Source organism: Psammomys obesus, unplaced genomic scaffold, assembly GCF_907164565.1.
Source record: "Psammomys obesus unplaced genomic scaffold, mPsaObe1.curated_primary_1811, whole genome shotgun sequence".
In the NCBI taxonomy this organism is placed as follows: domain Eukaryota; kingdom Metazoa; phylum Chordata; class Mammalia; order Rodentia; family Muridae; genus Psammomys; species Psammomys obesus.
Window position 1 is genome coordinate 14729556 of NW_026585742.1, and position 19825 is coordinate 14749380.

Here is a 19825-nt window from a genome sequence, read left to right on the forward strand (position 1 = left end):
AAAAACTTTCATCCCTTCAGCATGCAAAAGACCTGCCCAGGTTCAAACCAGATGAAATCTCAGCGCTGAGAGTGGAAGTGGACACAAACTTTCTCCCCTAAGAAGCTGTTTGCAACTGATCCTTGCTGACCCCTTCTGTAGTGAAGTGACACTGGGTATACCAACTGCACTCCAGGGCAGGCCCCAGGCTCAGGAGTAGTCAGTCAATACAAAATACTTGCTTGTGTGAGCTTTTTGTTTGTTTAGTCTTGGCAATTTTTTTTGTCATTTTTTAGTTTATTTTTATTTATTTTTGCAAACATGAAGTTGTATGGATAAAGAGTTGGAAAAGTTCTGGAAGGAATTAGGAGAGGGAAAAGGATATGATAAAAATATGTTATATGAAAAATTTTCATAAAAATGAATTAAAAAACAAAAGCTTTGTAACTTAAAAATTCAGATGAATAGCATATACTTAAAAATACATTCTTATTAAAAGTTATACAGCAAGAAATAAAAAATTCTAATTACATTTACATTTATTTAAAAATTAAATCTAGAAGTAACATCATCCTACCTGAGGCCAGATGATTTCCCTAGTGAAATCTTGAAACATTTAAAGAAGAAATATAAGAATTAAACAAATTCTTTCTAGAATTTAAAAAGTGGAAATGCTTCTTACTCTTTCCATGAACATAAATACTTTTGGTGCCCAAACCTGATAATAGTCAGAAAAATAAGAGTAGAAGCTGTTTTAAAAATATTAATGTAAAACTGTTGGAAAAATAATTAATAAAATTTTATACCCATTCATACTTTACAACCAAGTAGCCAATCAAACACACATACCCCCTGTTTAAGTCCTAACTTAAACAGTGATGCATATGTATGAAAATACCATAATGAAAATCATCACTTCGTACGTTACCCTAAAATTTAAAATAAAAAAGAACATATTTTTCATTCTGATATTTCATTGAAAAAAGACTTTCAGCATGAGTCAAATGAATCATGTGGTAGAATGTCCAGTTACAAACCGGGAGTCATAGTAGCCATGGTAGCCAATTCCATTGTGCCACACTATGCCAAAACACAATCTCATTTAATCCCCACATTGTCCCACTGAGATATACTCCCATCTTACAGATGAGGGAGGAGACACTCATAGACAAGCAACTTGTCCAACATGAAGACTGAAAGCATTTCAGAACCTGGGATCTTAACCAGTGTCTTCACTGTGCTCTCTCCTCATTTGCTTTTTCTCCCATCTGCCAGAAAGGCATTAACAGGACTCGGTCTCCCTCTGCTCTCCCAAGACCTGATACTCCACATAGCCTGTATCCCAACTCTCTCTTATTCTGACTCACTGTCATCAAGAGTCAGCAGGTTATGGCTGGCCAGGTGACAAGTGAAATCATGATTCATTTAATAAGGAAAAAACAAATTTGATGTTCAGCATCTCACACTTGTGAATCATGGGACAGAATTCCTCTGCAAGGTAAAGAAACCTGAAAGTTTTAAATCAGGCCAATCTGATAAAAAGATACACATGGTTTAACTTAATCTAATTAATTGAGTGTTTTGTGTGTGTTTGTGCTTACCTGTGAGCATTCCTGTGAGGGCCAGAGGTCAGTACTAAGCATCTTCAATTGCTTCCATCTTTATATTTTGTGACACTGATGTCTTACCTAAGGTTAGTATTGCTGTGATGAAATACCATGACCAAGAGTAAGTTGGAGAGGAAAGGTTTCACTAACAATTCTCTATAACAGTTTGTCATCAAAGCCAGTGAGGGCAGAAACTGAAGCAGGACAGAAACCTAGAGGCAAGAGCACCTGATGCAGAGACCATGAGGGGATGTTGCCTACTGGTTTGCTTCCCATGGTTTGCTCAGCATGGTTTCTTTCTTTCTTTCTTTCTTTTTTTTTCCTTTTGTGGTTGTTGTTGTTTTCAAGACAGTGTTTCTCTGTGTAGCCTTGGCTGTCTTGGACTCACTTTGTAGAGCAGGCTGACCTCGAACTAACAGAGATCCTCCTGCCTCTGCCTCTCCGAGTACTGGTATTACAGACATGCACCACCTTGCTGGCTCAGCCTGGTTTCTTACAGAATCCTGGACCAGCAGCCCAAGGGTGGCCCCACCCACAATGGGCTAGGCTGTTGGTATAATGTTCTTTTAGAATGTATACAATTTACCTTGTTCATTCAAATGCTGATTTCTCTCCCCCACTCTCTGGTTTCAATCCCGACATGTGATGCTTAGTGTCTCAAGTTTGTGTGAACACGCCACCATTTGTTCTCTATATTGTCAATTAAAACAACCAGCCACAATGCTGAGCAATGGAGAGGATAGTGTGGGACATCCTGGTCTGGAAGAGGAAGAGGAGAAGGGAGAATCTGCAGGAGAGGTCTTGGAACTACGTGGAGAAATGAACCGGACCTAAGATATGACTAAAAGCAAGTATAATGGGTGAAATCTAAATGGTAGGAAACTATGTGGGCTTAGAGGTTTAGGATGAAATAATCATTGCCCAGCATTGTGCTCTAGGTTAATTAAATAAATCCCAGTCTCTGTGTGGTGATTTGGTTATACAGCTGTTTAGGAATAACTTATTTAACTAAAAGATATATCAATAGTAAATATCATTATACCACAACTCTGGGCCTTCCCACATCAATCATTATTTAAGAAATTTTCCCACAGGCTTGCTTACAGTCACATCTTACAACAACATTTTCTCAACTGAGATTCCCTCCTCTCAAGTTGACATAATACTGGCCAGCACATTGGAACTCAACTTTTTTGGCTCTACTAGCTGCCCCACAGGCCTCTGGAATCTACCCATTTCTACCTCTACCCACTGTTGGAATTAGCGCTGTATACTCCCACACCTGGGTTGTACACAGTACTGAGTATCTCATATTTACACAGTAAGCATTTTACCCACAAGCCATCTCTACAGCCCCAGTTTGATATTTATTTACTATTATGAATTTTCCCGTCTACCATTTCATTGTTGTTTTTTGAGAAGAAAGTCGTTTGCACTAGTGTAGCCATGCATCTTATCTCTGGTCTTCCCCTAGGTTTTCAAAAAGATCTATGCTACCAGTTATATTGTAGGGCATTACTTTTTTTATATTTAATCCCTACATGTAGGACATTGAGACCAACAGGGCAACTGTCTTGTTTTCTGCAGCCTTTGCTTTCTTTACTTTACTCCTGTGTTACTTCTTAGGTTAAAGATTGTACCTTAATGGGATAAGATTGACTTAAGAAACAGTACAGTGTGACACAACAGAATGTTAGTTTGCTCCAAGTTAGGGGGGCATGGAGGACTCTATGAGTTGGTGAGCTTCTGCCACCCACTCTGTTCTTCCACCTCCTCTTTGAGGAGGTCTAGGAAGTGTAATTCATGGACAAGAGGGAGGGAACATCAGGTCTCCTGTGCCAGGGTAGAGGGTGAACTTTGGAGTCAGATCACAGCTCTACTGTTTAATAACTATGAATTTCAGCAAACTAGATACTCTAAACTTTAGATTTTTGATGTTTTTAATAAAACTTTTTTATGTACTTTTTTGGTATCATCTACGTACATGCTTCTTTATCTATGGAGAGTATCCAAATGATGTCTCTGGCCCTCAGTTATTAATTACAGTAATAACAAGCTCATCTAAGTAAGTTCTGGTGCCTGCATGTGAGTGTTGCCAGCCTGTTACCTAAATGTTTAAAAAACTATGAAGGCCTTTCTATACATATGGGTTTTTTTTTTTTTTTCACATATAGCATCTGTGGTAGCCAATTGGTAGTCCCAATTGGCTCATATATTTGAATTCTTAGTCACCAGGGATAGCACTGTTTGAAAGAATGAGAAGGATTAGAAGCCTTGTTGGAGTAGGTGTAACCTTGATAGAGGAAGTGTGTCACTGGGGTTGGGCTTTGAGGTTTCAAAAGCCCATTCCAGGCCACGGTGCTCTTTTTCTCTTCCTTCTTCCCTCCTTTCCTCCCTCTCACCTCTGCCTAGGGACCAGGATGTATCTCAGAGCTCCTGCTCCACCATCTGCCTTCAGGGTACCATGCTTCTCACCAAGATGACAATGGACTAAACCTCTGAAACTGTAAACAATCTCCCAATTAAATGCTTTCTTTCGTGAAAGTTGCCTTTGTCTGCTGTCTCTTCATAGAAATAGAACAATGACTAAGACAGAAGTTGGTACCAGTTGGGGTATTTTTATGACAGGCCTGACTATTCTGTTATTTGGAGGAACATGAAAGACTTTAGGACTAAGAGCTAGAGAAGTGGTTGGACGCTCTAAGCAGGGCTTACTGGGCCATCATAGAAGGAGCATGGAAGACAGTGATGCTAAAGGCAATGTGAATAGTTGGGGCCCAGTGCAAGTGGCTTCATGGCCTACTGTGGTGGTTTGAATAGGTTTGGCCCTCATAGATTTATGTGTTTGAATGCTTGACCATAGGGAGTGGCACTATTAGGAGGTGTGGCCTTGTTGGAAGAAATGTGTCACTGTATATGTGGGCTTTTAGGTCTTATATATATTTAAGCTCAGCGTAGGATTGAGTCTCTTCTTGGCTGCTTTCAGATCAAGGTGTAGAACTCTCAGCTACTCCAGCACCATGTCTGCCTGCATGCTGCTATGCTTCCCACCATGATTATAAAACCTCTAAACTTCCTACCATGATTGACTACACCTATAAAACTGTAAGCCAGTCCTAATTAAATGTTGTCTTATTAAGAGTTGTCTTGACATAAACAAGTGGCCTGCTCTTTGATCACTTCCCCTTGAGGAAAGTGCAGCCTTATCAGACCAAGAGGAAGACAATGCAGCCACTTCTGAGGAGACCTGATAGATTAGGATCAGCTAGAAAGGGAGGAGAACCTTCCCTATCAGTGGAATGGGGGAAGGGCATGGGTGGAGAAGAGGGAGGAAGGGTAGGATTGGGAGGGGACAAGATGAGGGAGGAGGCTACAGTTGAGATACAAAGTGAATAAACTGTTATTAATAAAAAAATTTAAAAAAAGAATACCCTGATGATATGAAATAAAGGGAATGGTGACCCATCAGGACATGACCCCACCCAGCTAAACTTCCAACATGTGAAAATGAATTAAAGAAAATCTTAAGCAGTAAAGTAAACCATCAAAACCAGAAGGCTAGAGCCAAGTTCACCCCAGTAAGCAGAATAACTTGGCAGCTTTGGCTATATGGCTTTATCATGAAATATACAAAAGTGGGGCTGTAGAGGCATTTTCTTCAGCTAAGAAAAGTTGCTGAGGTCAGTTATATATCAGGGGTATCTTGGCATAGAGTCCCAGAGATACCACTCTGAAGCTGTGAAGGTGAAGCCTGGATTGTGTTGGGGATCCCAATAACTATAGATACTAAAGTCATGGGATACTTTCCAAGGAGAGATGCTAACAATGTGTGAAACAAGCCCAAAAGAGAGAAGCATGTTGCAGTCAACAAAGACAAAGGGAGTTGGAGATCTGATGATCAGACAGGGAGATGCAGAGTATAGAATTTTCCCTGATGGATTTAGGTCTTGCTTTGGTCCAGTATTTCTGCACTATGCTCCTTTTCCTCCACTTTAGAATGGTAATGCATACCCTGTGCCATTGTATGTTGAAGTATGTGATCTGCTCTTGATTTTGATTTTACAGAGGGTTACAGTTAAGAGAATGGTATGAGGTGCTGAAGAGATGGCTCAGAGGTTAAGAGCAGTGGCTGTTCTTCCAGAGGTCTTGAGTTCAATTCCCAGCAACCACATGGTGGCTCACAACCATCTATGTTGAAATCCCATGCCCTTTTCTGACCTGTAGGTGTACATGCAGTCAGAACATTGTATATGTGTAAATAAACTTTAAAAAAAAGAGAGAGAATGTCATGAGTCTTAGAAGAGAGTTTGAACTGTGTAGAGACTGTGATAGACTATGGGGACTTCTGAAGCTGGACTGAATGTACTTTTGCATCCTGATATGGCCATAAGCCTAAGGGGGGATGAGGAATGTGATGGTTTAAATAAGAATGATCCCCATAGGCTCATATATTCAAATGCTTAGTCACTAAGGAGTGGCATTACTTGAAATGAATCAAAAGGTGTGACCTTGTAGGAATATGTTGGAGGAAGTGTGTCACTAGGGGTGCATGGCAGGCCTAGGATTTCTCTCTCTCTCTCTGTCTAGGGATCAGTAACTCTCAGCTACTCCTCCTGCATGTCTCTAACACCATGCTTTCTGCCATGATGATAATGAACAAAGCCTCTGAAACTGTAAGAACCTCCCCCCATTAAATGCTTTCTCATTCATAAGAGTTGCCTTGGTCATACTGTCTCTTCACAACAATAGAACAGTGACTAAGCTACCACCATTTGTACAAAAACTGGAGAAAATGCTGACTTCAACAGCACATATATTAAACTTGGATCAATACAAAGAAATTTAGCAAAGCCCCTGAGTAGGGAAGACATACAAAATTGCAACACATTCCATAATTTTGAAAAATGGTGATAATAATTATGTCCCCCCCCCCTCGACAGACCCAAATTGCTTTTGTATCTGTAAAATCTCTCTGGAAGGGTACACACATGAAGAACTAGTGGCATTGCTTGCACCTAAGGCAGAAAATAGGTGTCTTCATAGCAGAGGAAGAAGGGAGAGTCTTTACCTACATATGCTTATTCATTCTTGCCCCCTTTATGAACTTTTAGCAACAGTAGTTGGCCATCTCTCGAGAAATACACTTTAAGTTGCTATGGTGATGCACTCCTGTGGTCCCAGCACTACTGAGGTTGAGGCAGGAACATTGCTTGAACATAGGCATAGGCATTCAAGACTAGCATAGACAACACAAAGATCCATCTCAAGCAACAACAAAATATAAAAAGAACTTTTCAAATGAGAAAAAAAGTTCTGAGAAAATGTTTTGGTCATTTTGAAAATCACTCTTTAAAAAAGTTGAAAAACAACTACAGGAATTTATTTTTAAATATGTTTGCATTTAAGAATGTTTAAGTCAAGTCTGCTAACCCCACCTCATATACTTTTGTGTGGTAAGGACACTTCAGTTGTACTCTTTTAGCAAACTTGAAGTATGCATTATTATTTGTTGCAATCAATATTCTGCATAATGGGTCTTGAAATGTGTTCTAATTAATTTTGTGCTGTTGGTCAACACACTCCATTGTCCTTACCTCCAGCCCTCAACCATAGAAACTCCCAATTTACTCTTCAACAAAGTTTGGTTTGTTAGACTTCATGTTTGAATGTGATCACATGGCACCTGCCTTTTTCAGTCTGGTTCATTTCACTTAACAATATTCTAGGCTCAACTTTATTAACACAGATACTAAGGTTGAATGGTACCCTACTATAGATTTCTCTCTCACATTTTCTTCATCTTATATCTTATATCTTGATTCAGTGCCTGGCTGTTGTGAATAATGCTTCTCTGAGTGTGGAAGTGTTTATTTACATTTCTTTAGAGATACAGGCCAGAGAGTTGTTGGATTGTTTGTAATTCTGAATTACGGTTTTAAATTTTAAAAATTCTCTCTCTCTCTCTCTCTCTCTCTCTCTCCCCCCCTCTGTGTATGTGTGTGTGTGTGTGAACCAGACAAAGGTGCCTGATTTCTAATGCTGGAGTTACCAGCAGTTGTGAACCACCTGATGTCAGAGCTGAGAATAGAACTCTGGTCCTCTGCAAGAACAGCAAGCACTCAACAGCAGAACCATTTCTTCAGCCTCTAGTTTAGTTTTTTTGGTGTTAACTTTGTGCCATAAATGTTAATTTAATGGAGTAATCATTAGTATTGTTATTGGTCAATTTAGATAAACACAAATTATATATCCCACCCAAGACCAAGGTCTTCTAGTTGTAGCTACCTAAACAGTTGTGAAGAATAAACTAAGCTTGTGGTTATTTCTTGTTATTTTAGCTGTTCTGTCTGGTGTTGCTCATAAAGTTTGGATCTAGTCACCTTTGCTAACTTTAAGAACTATCTCCAAGGCCCATACATTATCTTACCAATGCTTAATAGGTCATACATCTGAATCCTTATTGAATATTTGATGGGAAGTGTCTTAAGCCTCAGGCAAATAAGATGCAGTCATGGGCTATCCACCCTTTTTCCCAGGGCATGGCCTGCCTGTGACTTTCATGCTTTTGTATTGTGTTAATAACACAGAAACAGAAATACATCTTATTAGGAAACATTCTGTTCTGAAGATTTCCCATTTAGCCTAGCCCTTTTCCTGACTGCACACCAACACCTAAACTATAACAGGTAGAGGTGAGCTTATGTCAGGAGTCTCCACCTTATGATACTCAGTTGTACTGTTTAACTTTTTTTTTAAATTAAGATACAAACAATTTTATTCCAAATGGCTAAGCTGATACTTCAAGTAAAACTTCACAAAGTATTGATGTGTCCTGAAGTACAAATGGCCAGTTCTAGGCTCAATTTTGAGTGCCTTCTTATTAGGTGACGACTTGGCAGCTAAGGTCTGGATCACCTTCCTTTTTTTGTGTTAAAAGATTATCTTTGGTCCCACAAGAACTTGCCCTATACCATCTTATGTTAGAAGTTTTCTCCCAAGACCCTTTTCTGGTGTCTTTACTACTTAGGTGATTCTGAATCCACAATATTTTGAAAGTAGTAGCATCTTCAAAGACAGTGAATTTCATAGGCCCTCTGTGGTAGACTCCTGTCCTGTACCCTGTTTTCTCCCATTTGCCTTTCTGAATGGGGATTGAGCATCTTACCCAGGGTCCTCCTTCTTGCTTAGCTTCTTTAGGTGTACAGATTTTATGTTTATCCTATATTATGTCTAAAATCCACTGAAAAGCAAGTATATACCATATGTGTCTTTCTGCTTCTGGGTTACCACACTCAGGATGATCTTTTCTAGGTCCATCCATTTGCCTGAAATATTCATAATTTCCTTGTTTTTAATTGCTGAGTAGCATTTCATTGTATAAATGTACCACAATTTCTGTATCCATTCTTCAGTTGAGGGACATCTGGGTTGTTTCTACATTCTGCTTATTACGAATAAGCTGCTGTTTGACCCATCCTGCAGGTCTGTCAACGGAGACCCTGAATGGGGGAGTGGGAACGGAAAGGGACAAGAGATTCTCGAGAAATGAAGACCAAGACAGTTTCTCTGATCAAGATCTCAGTTTATTCAAATTTTTCATACAACTTTATAGGTAGGGCAAAAGAAATGTAATTGCCTTTGGCAGGGTCACTAAGTGACTAGGAACCACGGGATGATGCACCAGAGAAATCACAAGATGTGCTTATAATGGTTGTTTGGAAAGTTCCTCAGAAGTGTTACTTGGGAAGCCCCGAGGGAGAGGAGGGTTTAAGGTATTTCAAGAAGATGATCTTATCGCAAGTCTCAGGTCAGCCAGGAATGCACTATTGTATCCAAGCAGTAGGCCATTAAGCCAGATCAGGCCAGATGCCAAAAATTCAGGGGGCAGCAAGGTGCCAGAAGGCTCCCCACAGCTGTTGTATACTTGAGCATATTTTGGCAGAGGTCCTGTGAAAGACTGTACCCAGCAGGGTATTGAAGCAGATGCTGAGACTCATAGACAAACTTTGAGCATAGTGCAGGGAATCTTATAAAAGAAGAGGGACATAGAAAGACCTGGAAGGGACAGGAGCTCCACAGGAGAGCAACAGAACCAAAAATCTGGGCCCCGGGTTTTTTGTTTTGTTTTGTTTTGTTTTTCCTTTTCTGAGACTGATGCTCCAACCAAGGACAATGCATGGGGAGGACATAGACCCCCTGCACAGATGTAGCCCATGTCAGCTCAGTTTCCAAGTGGGTTCCCTAGTAAGGGGAACAGGGGCTGTCTCTGATATGAACTCAGTGGCTGGCTCTTTGATCACCTCCCCCTAAGGAGAAAGCAGTCTTACCAGCTCACAGAGAAAGACAATGCAGCCAATCCTGATGAGACCTGATAGGGTAGGGTCAGATGGAAGGGGAAGAAGACCTCCTCTGTCATTAGACTTGGGGAGGGGAGTGGGAGGAGAAGAAAGGGGAAAGGTGGGATTGGAAAGGGATGAGAGAGGAGGCTACAGCTGGGATAAAAAGTGAATAAATTGTAATAAATAAATAAAAAGGGGAAGGCTGTGAATTTGTACTTCTCAATATTCACCCATACCACTTTCTTTGTGAAATTCTACAGACTTCTGCTCACATTGATAGCGTAAGTGGCAGGAGCATCTTCTATCTGTCCCCGCAGGCTGAGTGTTCTGTGTGTTCTCTTGGATTGCCGCCTGATCTTTGAAGCATTGGTATCCCTCCCTTTTTCTCAAGCCAGCAGATGGGGCATTTCAAACTTTTCCATAGATGTGCATTGCACATCTGCTATATAATATAATATAATTAAACATTCATCTGGAAATGGAGGGGTGTAAAGATATCTTAAAGACTTGCTATTTAATCACTTTATGCTCCAGATTATGAACCAAGTAGTAGGGGGAATGCCTACCTTCTCTGAGCTGAGTGCTCTAATTATTCTTAGGTTCCCTCCCCAGGCTTCAGTAGACTGGCCTTATAACTGAATCCTAATGTAATTAGGATTTAATTCCTAATTTAAATAGTCCATTTCTGAACTATTCAAAATTTCATTTCAATAAAACAGTATCATGAAATGGGCCTTATGCAAGACTCCTGGCACAGAGAAGTAGGTTTGCGTGGAGTCTCCAAGCCCTTGACTCATGTTTATATCATATTCATGTCTGTCCTTCAAGCTAATATCCACCCAACTCTGCATGATTATAGATTTCAGATCACTACTGTGAGTACTGAAAAGAATGTAGACATCTCAACCCTAAGGTCCTAATCCTGAACACTGGGAACACAGCATCCTGCATCACCTCTTGCTCTTCTTTATCAACCATCTTCTAAAATGCATCATTGCAATTAGGATGACATAGTTAACGATGCAGATTGCTACAATTCAGGCCAACTGAAACTGTCCCAGAAGACAGCAAAGCTGCCTTAGGTAGAGAGAGTATAGGTGTGAGACTGAAGGCCTCAGCAGTCCCAATATGGTATTGAAGGCTGGAAGGATTCCTAGAGAGCCACTGATCTTTGTCTACATTGGAAGCCCAAAAAAGCCAGATTCTGATGTCAGTGAGGGGTAGTGCAGTCATGGCAACAACAGCAGGACAGACACAATCCATTTAGTACTTGAAATTTTAATTTTTTAAACTGCCAAGTTGCAGTCCATTGTGTATACATTCCACATTTCCATTATTCATTCAAAACTTACAGGTATTTTGTTTTTGTTTTTTGTTTTGGTTTGAATTTGGTTTTGTTTTAGCTATTGGAGGTTGGTTTGATATGTGTTACTCACCTTCAGGATCTGGTTACACCTATCCTTGTTATGTACATCTACCTGATTGGTTAATTAAAGGGCCTATACTGGGGCAGGGCAGAAGAGGGTAGGTGTAGCTAAGGTTCCCAGGATTTGGGGGTTGAAGAGAGAATCACAGGAGTCAGATGGATGGAAAGATTGGAAGGAGGAGGACACAATGATGGGTTAGACTGGAGAAGAAACCATGTAGGACCAGGAGGAAGGACTCCAATAATGGTATAGAAAGGCCCAGATGAAGAATAAAAGCAAGTGTTTATAAGATTATGAATGGAAGATAAGACAGTTAAGAAAGATGGCATTGAATAAGGGCTAGGATATAGACGGTGAGGTGATTCAGACAGCATAGGTAGGAATATCTGCCCAGCTTAAGGTAAATAAGTCAATTATAAAATCTAACAGGTGTCTGTGTCTTAGTATTTGTGATAGCAGGTTAGATAATACCGCTAATAATAGGGCAAATAATAGCAAACATTATATAGCCCAACACTCCATATTTTTTCTTTTAATTTACTACAATAAATGGTGCCCATAAAGCGGAAATGTACATGGGCCAGCAAGTGAAAAATAGGATGTCGAGCCTTTTGGAATACGCCAAGAAGGTATCTGGTAGATATATGGTAGATCTGAAAAGGATAGGCAGTACCCTACAAGATATAGGTATAGGATTTCATTCTATCAAGAATTAATGCCAACAATTCACCAACAGAACCCCATAAAGCTAAACTTCTGTATAGCAAAGGGAACAATCAGCCAAGTGAAGAGCAAGCTCATAAAGTGGGAGAGAATCATTTCCAGCTATATATCTGACAGGGGATTAATGCCCACAATATATAATGAACTCAAAAAACAAAGACTCAAGAGAACACATGACCCAATTAAAAATGATCCATAGATCTAAATGGAAAGTCCTCAAAAGAAGAAATAAAAGTGGCTAAGAAATATCTAAAAAGTGTTCAACACCCTTAGAAATTAATGAAGTGCAAATGAAAACTACTTTGAGATTTCATTTCACCCTAGTCAGGATGCCTAAGATTCTGACAACAAATGATGGTTAAAGATTTGGAGAAGGGAAAACGGTCATTCAGTGATGGTGGGATTGCACCTAATACAACCTCTCTGAAAATCAGCGTGAAGAATTCTCAAAAAGCAGAGAGAGAGAAGGAGTAAGGGAATGAGAACCTAAGGGAGGTATGGAGGAAGGGAGAGAGGGAGGGAGAGAAAGAGAGAAAGTGAAAGAGACAGAGAGAAATAGAGAGACAGAGAGAGGTGTAGTTGGGTGGGAAGATCTGGAAGAATTGTCGAGGGAAAAGAATATGCTAAAATGATGTGAAATTTTTAAAAATAAAAATAAATACATGAAATGTTAAAAGAATAAATCTATAAAATAATTTCTGTCTGATATCCATGACCCATCTCAGAGATATATTTTGGCTAAGTCATAAAACAATATTGTTTAGCTGTTTAGACTGAGTATTTCTCATATCTGTCTGCAACATTTTAAACGTCAGTTTCTGTATGCTTGGGTACATCATCTTCCCCAGTGGGATGAGAACAAAACTCCAGCAGAAGTGACATTCTGGACAAAAGAATGTCACATAACTCCATAGACTTCTAATAGCCAGCTGCTGCTCTACAGCCAGCATGTTGCTGAATGTTCCCCTAAAAAGATACGTTGATGTCCTAGCTCACAACCTTTCAGTATTAGCTTATTTGAAAGTTGGAGCATTGTAGGGGTAGTCAAGTTTAGAGGGGTGCTAGTCCAATATGACCAGTATCCTTGTAAAAAGGGGAACTTTGAAGACGGAGGCAGACAGCCACACAGGAAGTTGCAGAACAAAGTTAAGGAAGATCAAAGACTGTGAGAAAACCAGCAGAAACTAGAAAAGAATCATGGGATAAATTTTTCCCCACAGACTTCAGAAAGAGCCAACTTTCTCAACAGTTTGGCCTTGGACATCTCTTCAGAACTGCAAGGAAGTAAATTCTGTTGTTTGAGTCATCTTTTATCACGGAAGTCCTAGGGCACTGACACGTTCATGGACCACCGAATATGTTGATTGCCATCACCATCCCTGTATCCTCGCACCCTCCTACCTATGGCTCACAGACACTTGACAGTGAACCCCCTCCAAAGACCTGCATAGCCATTGTTTCCACAATGCCATTACCGGTGCCCATTGTAGCTCCTGAAGCAGTGAGGATTCACTGCTGTAGCTGTTGCCATCTGCATATTGGTTTAGGCCAACTCCATGCTGAGCTGACTCAAGTACTGCCTTAGCTTGTTTTCCTCATTGCCCAAATATCTGATAAGAAACAAGGAAGGTCTATCTTGGCTATGATTTGAGAAAATACTGTCCATCAGAAAGACTGGTCCCAGGATTAGGGCTGGGCTATAACTCTTAAGTTCTATACCCTAGCAATCCCCTAGGCTTTACCTCCTGGAGATCCCACGGCCCCACAAATGACACCACCACTTTAGGACCAACTGTTTAAGCTCATGAGCCCAGGGGAAACATGGTACTTGCAAATCATTATACAGGGTATTAGAAATGTTTACTGGCACCCAAGAGTCCTTTCATGCATCACGCCTGCCAGCATTACCCCCACCCTGCCAGCTTTTCTTGTTCCTTAGTTGGGAAGCTGTCACTGAAAGCCACTCCTGGCAGCATACTCGCTGCACTATGCCAGATCCTCTCAAGAACTTTATTACCACCAAAAGACCTATGGATTAAGAGCTCATGTGGCTGTATTTGCCTTCCTCTTGAGGGTTACAGAAGCCCTCTTGTCTTTCAGATTGCTCTCAGCCTCGTGTGCCTCTAGTAAGCACTCAGGGATGCAGCTCTCAGCGTGAGAATGCATATATTGTTCTGGAGCTGAAAGAGTTCTGAGGACTTAAGGATAATTTCTTACAGTACCCTATAGACCTATACTTCTAGGCTCAATTTTTTAAATGTGGACTATGTCCAAGTGCTGCACATACATGATTTAAATTGACCTAAAAAGAAAAACTCACAAGAAAAGAATAATCAGGTGCATACCTGTAATCCTACCACTCGAGGAGTCAGAGGCAGGGGAATCTCTGTGAGTCTGAGGCCAGCCTGGTCTACAAATCAAGTCTAGGACAGCCAAGGCTACACAAAGAAACCCTGTCTCTAAATAAACAAACAAAACAACAACAACAAAAAATAATCATTTTTATTTGTTGACTAGGAAACAGTCCTGGGATCAGAGGACTCAAGCAGCTTGCTCAAAGTTACACACACACACCAGATTGGGGAATTAAAATTCAAACTGGTGTTTGGCTGACTCCAGTACCTAGCTCTTCCAAGTTCAGGACATTGATGCTCAATCATGTGGGCTGCCTGTACAAAGCTATAAGCTATAGAGAAACAGCCATGATGTTCCTCTTTCCAATGTCTCTCGGACACTTGGTGGGTTCACATGTCTTTGCTAGGCAGGCAAGTGAACAGCTTGTCTTGCCTTTCACACATAAAAGCCTATGACCTATGGTGGATGTTGGAGGTTTGTAGGAGCCTTATCAATGCACTTTCCCTCACTTTGAATTCTAACAATTCCAGATACAGCTCATGAAAGGTAAATGATGCTTCAAGTGTGTGATATATGGTCCAGAATACAGCATGACTTCAGACTGGTTCCACTGGGGAAGATGGCTTAGACTTGAGCATAGTGAGACGTTTTGCTCCTTGCTTCTGCCTCAGACGAGACTTGTGTCTTTTGGAAGAAAGGCTGTGTACATGGTGAATTCATCTTGTTCTATCAGTTGCCTGAAGTAAGCCAAGCTTCGTGTCTTGTCAAATACAGGATATAGAATACAATAGAGAGTGGATAGCCAGAGTGAGAGAGGTAAGTTTACAAGAAGTTGGGGGGGGGGAGCTAGCTGGATCACTTACCAAACACAATCTGAGAGCACAGACAGTCTTTATTCATAGACTGAGAACAGGGCTGAAATAGCTGGGAAAAGAAGAAAGTGAAGGCCAATGCTGTCCTCATTCTGATTTGGGGGCCAATCCTCTGGTGACTCTGGACCTGTACAAGTCAGGTTCTCGTTCGCTCACCAAGCAAATAAATGACTCTTCCTCCCAGGTGGACAACCAGGAAATAAGGGAAATAACTGGATTTATTCTCTCCCAAATGGCTTCCATTTGAGGTTTCTTACACCAAAACAATATAAGCAGGAACATTCCCATGGTCACCAGCAGTGGTTTATTCTGTCCCAGATGCTTCAGTCAGGGTTGAGCTGAACCTCAGATGGGGAGCAACAGTAGTGTCTAGCCTAAGAGTAGAGTCGAAGAGCAACCTAGCTCAAGCTCTCAGCAGGCAGAATCTCTCCTTTTTGGGGGCCCTGAAGTTTCACATACCCCTGTGTGCCAGTAAAGCCATTCTGTCATAATTTGCGTTCCCACTGCAGTGCTTGTATGGCCTAAATGATTGAATTTCAAATTGGTTTATTTGAAGGCTCATTTTTCAAATAGTTCCTGTATGGAAGTTTGATAAGGACAGAGTCTGTAGTCAAAATGGACACATTTGATGTGTGTCAGCACCAGGAAGTCTGTGTCGAGCTGGGAGCAGCTCCCAAATGCTCCTGCATGTAGCAGCTACAACAGGATTGCACCACTGTAGAAGGAGCTTTAACCTGAGCAAAGCTCTCCAGTTTCTGTTTCTCAGAACTGAATTTGTATCACTGGCTTCCGAGATGCAGATAAACTCCTGTGCCATTTTTGACAGATCAGAATGGTCTCTAAGATACTGACTAGATGAGTCTAGTTTCTGAGAGACTCGAGTCTCTCACTAGGGTTCCTTACCTCCCTCAGGGAGCTTAAAATGTGTCAGTAGAAACTCTCACATGAATCCCACGTGTGAAAGGGTTTGAAAGGGATTGTTATATTTGAATTCAACCAGGAACGGACAGTAGGTTCAAATACTGGGGGAGACAGAGGGTCACCTGGTATTCCTTGTCTTCCCAGAAAACAGATTGTAAAAACATCATCTCCATTAAATGAGCTCTCAGGTCCTCCAGCTTTAACATTCTATGGTATCCCATGTAGTGCTATTGGGAGAACAATTATATTTATCATGCCCAAACTGAGATGAAAGCAAAACGTATGCCTAAGTGTTATAACTAGGGTAACTCCTACTTTAAAAAAAATATATTATTATCATTTATTATAATTTATTCAATTTTTATCTTGGTTGTGGCCCCCTCCCTCATCTCCTCCCAATCCCACCCTCCTTTCCCCATGCCCCACCCCTAGTCCACTGATAGAGGAGGTCCTCCTCCCCTTCTATTTGACCCTAGCCTATCAGGTCTCATCAGGACTGGTTGCATTGTCTTCCTCTGTGGCCTGGCAAGGCTGCATCCCCCAGGAATCGGTGATCAGAGAGCCTGCCACTGAGTTCATGTCAGAGACAGCCCCTGCTCCCCTTACTAGGGACCCCACTTGGAGAATGAGTCTATGGGCTACATCTGAGCTGCGTTTTTTTTAATTATTTTTATTTTTATTAATTACAGTTTATTAATTTTGTATACCCTCTGTAGCTCCCTCCCCACTCCCAAACCCACCCCCCCTACCCCACCCATAGCTCTCCCCCAGTCCGCTGATAAGGGAGGTCTTCCTCCCCTTCCCTCTGATCCTAGTCTATCAGGTCTCATCTGTCTTCTTCTGTGGTCTGGTAAGGCTGCTCCCCCTTCAGGGGGAGGTGATCAAAGAGCAGGCCAATAAGTTCATGTCAGAGACAGTCCCTATCCCCATTATTAGGGCACCCACTTAGACACTGAATTGCCATGGGCTACCTCTGTGCAGGGGTTCCAGGCCATCTCCATGAACGGTCCTTGGCTGAAGTATCAGTCTCAGAAAAGACCCCTGTGCCCAGACTTTTTAGATCTGTTGCTCTTCTTGTGGAGCTCCTGTCCTCTCCAAGTCTTACTATGTCCTACTTCTTTCATAAGATTCTCTGCACTCTGCCCAAAGTTTGGCTATGAGTCTCAGCGTCTGCCTCAATACTCTGGAGGTAGAGCCTTTCAGAGGCCCTCTGTGGCCTGTCCTGTTCCCTGTTTTCTCCCTCCTCCAATGTCCATCCTCTTTGCCTTTCTGAATGGGGATTGAGCATCTTAGCCAGAGTCCTCCTTCTTGATTAGCTTCCCTAGGTGTACAGATTTTAGTATGTTTATCCTATATCATATGTCTAATATCCCCTTATGAGTGAGAATATACTCTATGTGTCTTTCTGCTTCTGGGATAGCTCACTCAGGATGATCTTTTCCAGTTCCCACCATTTACCTGCAAATTTCATAATTTCCTTGTTTTTCATTGCTGAGTAATATTCCATTGTGTAGATGTACCACAATTTCTGTATCCATTCCTCCACTGAGAGGTGAGCTGGGGTTTTAAGTCTCCTCCATGCATTGTCCTTGATTGGGGTATCAGTCTCTTCAGGGACCCCAGGGCTCAGTTTTTTATGGCTCTGTTGGTCTTCTTTTGGAGCCCCTGTCCCCTCCAGGTCTTTTGAGCTCCCCCTTCTTTCCTAAGATTCTCTGCACTCTGCCCAAAGTTTGGCTCTGAGTCTCAGCCTCTGCTTCAATACCTTAAGCAGTAGAGTCATTCAGAGGCCCTGTCAAAGGATCTTCACCAAAGGATCTTCACCAACAGGCTCCTGTCCTGTTCCCTGTCAAAGGATCTTCACCAACTCTACATCTGACAAAGGACTAATATCCAAAATATATAAAGAACTGAAGAAATTAAATATCAACAAATCATGTAATCCAATTAAAAATAGTGTACAGAGATAAACAGAATTCTCAATAGAGGAATGTCGAATGGCACAGAAACACTTAAAGAAATGCTCAATATCCTTAGTCATCAGAGAGATGCAAATCAAAACAACCCTGAGGTTTCACCTTACATCCATCAGAATGGCTAAGATCAAAAACTCAAGTGACAACACATGCTGGAGAGGATATGGAGAAAGGGGAACCCTTCTGCATTGCTGGTGGGAATGTAAACTTGTACAACCACTTTGGAAATCAATCTGGTGCTTTCTCAGACAATTAGCAGTTGTGCTTCCTCAAGATCCAGCTATACCACTCCTAGGCATATATCCAAAAGATGCTCAAGTAGACAATAAGGACATTTGCTCAACCATGTTCATAGCAGCTCTATTCATAATAGCCAGAAGCTGAAAACAACCTACATGTCCCTCAGTGGAGGAATGGATACAAAAATTGTGGTCCATTTACACAATGGAATACTGCTCAGCTGTCAAAAACAACCAAATCATGAGATTTGCAGGCAAATGGTGGGAACTAGAAAAGATCATCTTGAGTGAGGTAACACAGAAGCAGAAAGACACACATGGTATATACTCACTCATACTCTTCTCCATTGGAACTATCACTCATAAGTGGATAGTAGCCATATAATATAGGATAAACAGGCTAAAATAAAGAAGCTAAACAACAAGGAAGACCCTAGGGAAGATGCTCATTTTTCATTCAGAAGGACAAATGCAATAGACATCGGAAGCAGTAACTCTTACTTTTAATGTGAAATCTAGCCAGAAAAATAAAATAAGACTCAAATACCACACAGAGAATCAATCTTTTCACATTTTTTCACACTTCTGTCCCTTTAACCACCTTTTGTTCTAGAAACCCAACTGCTGTATTGAAACTAAAATGTTCAAATATTCTACTAAATGAAGCCACAGCTGCTCTCTCAGAAACATCACATTAAAACGTGTTCCAAGACCATTTGGCAATGTTCTGAGGCTGCCGTTCATTTCATAAGCTACAAAACAAGCTCTGGGCATCATGAGGATTGTGAATAGTCCACCCAGTCCTTGAAGGGAGGCCAGAGAACATGAGTAAGGGCTGCCATAGCTCAGCAAAGTAGAACAGTGAAGATAGGATGAAACAGATTTTCTTGAAGATACAGTTTTTATCATTTTTCCCACATTTCAATGTTATTCACATGAGTCAAAATTCTAAAGGCACAAAAGGAAAGACACTGACACTTCCCTTCCTCCCACTCTCACATCAACAGTTTCCCTTCAGGCAACAGTGTGAACATCTTCTTGGGAAAACCTGCAGGTTTATTCTGTGTGTATCTTCTAGTACCGCCCCAAGTCTTCTATACCTATATTAATTCCTGAATTTACTATCTGTGATGTCTCAAGTTAGTTTAAAGTGCATGCCTCTTGTCATGGGTGGGGTTAGTAATGCTTTCTGATATTTTAAGAAATATTTTAGCCAGGCATGGTGGTGCACACTTTTAAGTCCAGTGTTCAAGAGGCAAAGGCAGGCAGATCTTTGAGGTCAGCCTGGTCTATAGAAAAAGTTGCAGGCTAGCAGGGCTATATAGTGAAACCCTATCCATGATAGATAGATAGATAGATAGATAGATAGATAGATAGATAGATAGATAGA

At 41.1% G+C, this 19825-nt stretch overlaps 1 non-coding gene across 1 annotated transcript; it reads left to right on the forward strand.

Moving 5' to 3' along the window:
• The first annotated feature begins 6378 nt into the window (after positions 1-6378).
• On the forward strand, positions 6379-6485 carry LOC129670622 (U6 spliceosomal RNA). Its single transcript, XR_008719234.1, has one exon. It is a non-coding gene; the product is annotated as a U6 spliceosomal RNA (small nuclear RNA).
• Positions 6486-19825: the final 13340 nt, after the last annotated feature.